The sequence below is a fragment of the Adiantum capillus-veneris genome, chromosome 19 (assembly GCF_014529385.1).
Source record: "Adiantum capillus-veneris isolate H3 chromosome 19, ASM1452938v2, whole genome shotgun sequence".
NCBI classification, from domain to species: domain Eukaryota; kingdom Viridiplantae; phylum Streptophyta; class Polypodiopsida; order Polypodiales; family Pteridaceae; genus Adiantum; species Adiantum capillus-veneris.
The window spans coordinates 19,078,726-19,080,856 of record NC_140949.1 but is presented as its reverse complement, the minus strand read 5'-3'; the positions used below and the strand labels follow the sequence as shown (position 1 = coordinate 19,080,856).

General features: G+C 40.1%; 1 pseudogene; it reads left to right on the top strand.

Annotated features, from left to right (window-relative positions):
• Positions 1–1,168: 1,168 nt before the first annotated feature.
• On the top strand, positions 1,169–1,799 carry LOC147433658 (ras-related protein RABA4c-like; annotated as a pseudogene).
• The last annotated feature ends 332 nt before the right edge of the window (positions 1,800–2,131 follow it).

The window sequence follows — 2,131 nt, the reverse complement described above, 5'->3', positions numbered from 1 at the left end:
AAGAGGAGAGTTGAACTCAAGACCTGTTATTCAAGTGGGAAATGGCATAACCAATCTACCACACTTGGGTGATTGAAAAGCTATACCATTTTCGTCTTTTTATTAGCGCACACACACCCACACACACCCCCTGAAAAGAAGAGAATTTTAGCATCGTAGGAAACTATCCCAAGAGACCCTAAAGGTTTATCCGACGAGGAGAGTTGAACATGCCCTTGAACTGCTATAAAGTGCGAGAGAGAGAGAGAGAGAGAGAGAGAGAGAGAGAGAGAGAGAGAGAGAGAGAGAGAGAGAGAGAGAGAGAGAGAGAGAGAGAGAGAGAGAGAGAGAGAGAGAGAGAGAGAAAGAACCTACCTTGAACCAATGCTAAAAAAACCTAGGTTTAATGTAATCCCACCTATAAATTTTGAAATATACCTTTAAATTTTATATTTGAAGGTGAGAAAACCAACAAACATTAGTGTAATTCGGTGTAAACAGCTTCAAATTTTATCACTTTAAAGTTTACTTTTGTTGTTTCACATACATAGGTCTGCTAAGTTTTTGGAAAAAAGTTGTTTTCGAGCACTTCCTTGAACTTCCGTAAAGTGCGCGCGCTGGCGCACGGTACGAGAGAGAGAGAGAGAGAGAGAGAGAGAGAGAGAGAGAGAGAGAGAGAGAGAGAGAGAGAGAGAGAGAGAGAGAGAGAGAGAGAGAGAGAGAGAGAGAGCACGTGGCCCTTTGCTGCTCTTCCCTGTTCTCTGCTACTACAGTTGCGGAACTGGTGCCCATAGGTTGGTTTTGCAGCTCCATGAAAGAAGCCATCTCCTGAGGCGCCTCTAGGCTAGGGACCCTCCACAGTAGATAATCGCGAGCGACACAGCAAGTCGGTTTCTTTTTGGTGGAATTTTTATCATAAATTGGTTTTATTCAACCCCTTATGATAGCACTCATAAGAGTCATCAAGCATGTAGAGAGTGATGGTTAGCGTCATTGTTGATCTACCATGGAGTTCATGGTTTTTGGACATGAATGTGTTGAAACTTGAAGCCTATGTAGCTAGTTCATGAACCCATTTGTGTTTGTTGTATGGAATTTTATGTTTTGGACACCCATGGATGCTTAATTGTTCTTGTGCAATAGATATAGAGTAGTAACAAGTGCATACAACAGAGGTGCAGTTGGAGCTATGTAGGTATATGACATCACTAAAAGGCAACATTTGATCATATTGTTCGATGGCTAGAAGGCTTAGGAGTCATGCTGACAATAACATTGTGATTATGCTCGTTTGTAACAAGACTGATCTAAGCACCCTTAGGGCAGTTACGTCAGAGGATGCAAGGGAGTTTGCTGAGAAAGAAGGTTTGTTTTTTCTTGAGACATCAGCGTTGGAAGCTACTATTGTGGAAAGCGCATTCTTGATGGTGCTTTCAGAGATCTACAGGATAGTCAGTAAAAAGTCTTTGATTGCGAATGAAGAACATGGCAATGGCAAGGCGTCTTTGTTAACAAGTACCAAGATTGTCCTTCCAACCGAGGGCCAGCAAGCTCAAGTTGCAAAGAAGGGTTGCTATGGGACAATGTGGGTGATTGTTGAGGCAAACAATCGTTGTGTGCTACAACTATATCTCTGTACATTTGCTACCATTTTGAAGAGTTTTGCATAGCAAAGCCCCTTGTTTTATATTGATTATGTCAACATAATCATGGAAACAATTGTTAAAAGATGTTTGCTAACATTCAAAGTCAAGGTATACCTCACTACTGTATCTAATTTAGTTCTAGATTTATGCAATCTGCAAATGGTGCAAAGTTAAGCATAATCTATATTAAGCTATTTTGTTTGCCGCTTTTCATCATGAATAGATATTGGCAAAAATATTTGTGCCAATATCTTTGATACCATATTACTGGTCATACCTAGCTATCTAACTGCTACTTGGCATGGATATGGGTGGTTCTTCTATTAGCCCCTCCGAACCATGAGGGATTTGATTTACGCTTTCACATATTGTTTCACCAGAAGCCTGCATTTCCTTCTGATTTATGGCTTGCAAATTGATGATGGGATTTTGAAGTCAAATATGTTCTTAATCTTAGATTTGAATCTAGTAAATTGTTTCTTTTTTTCCTATTTGGTGATCATTGA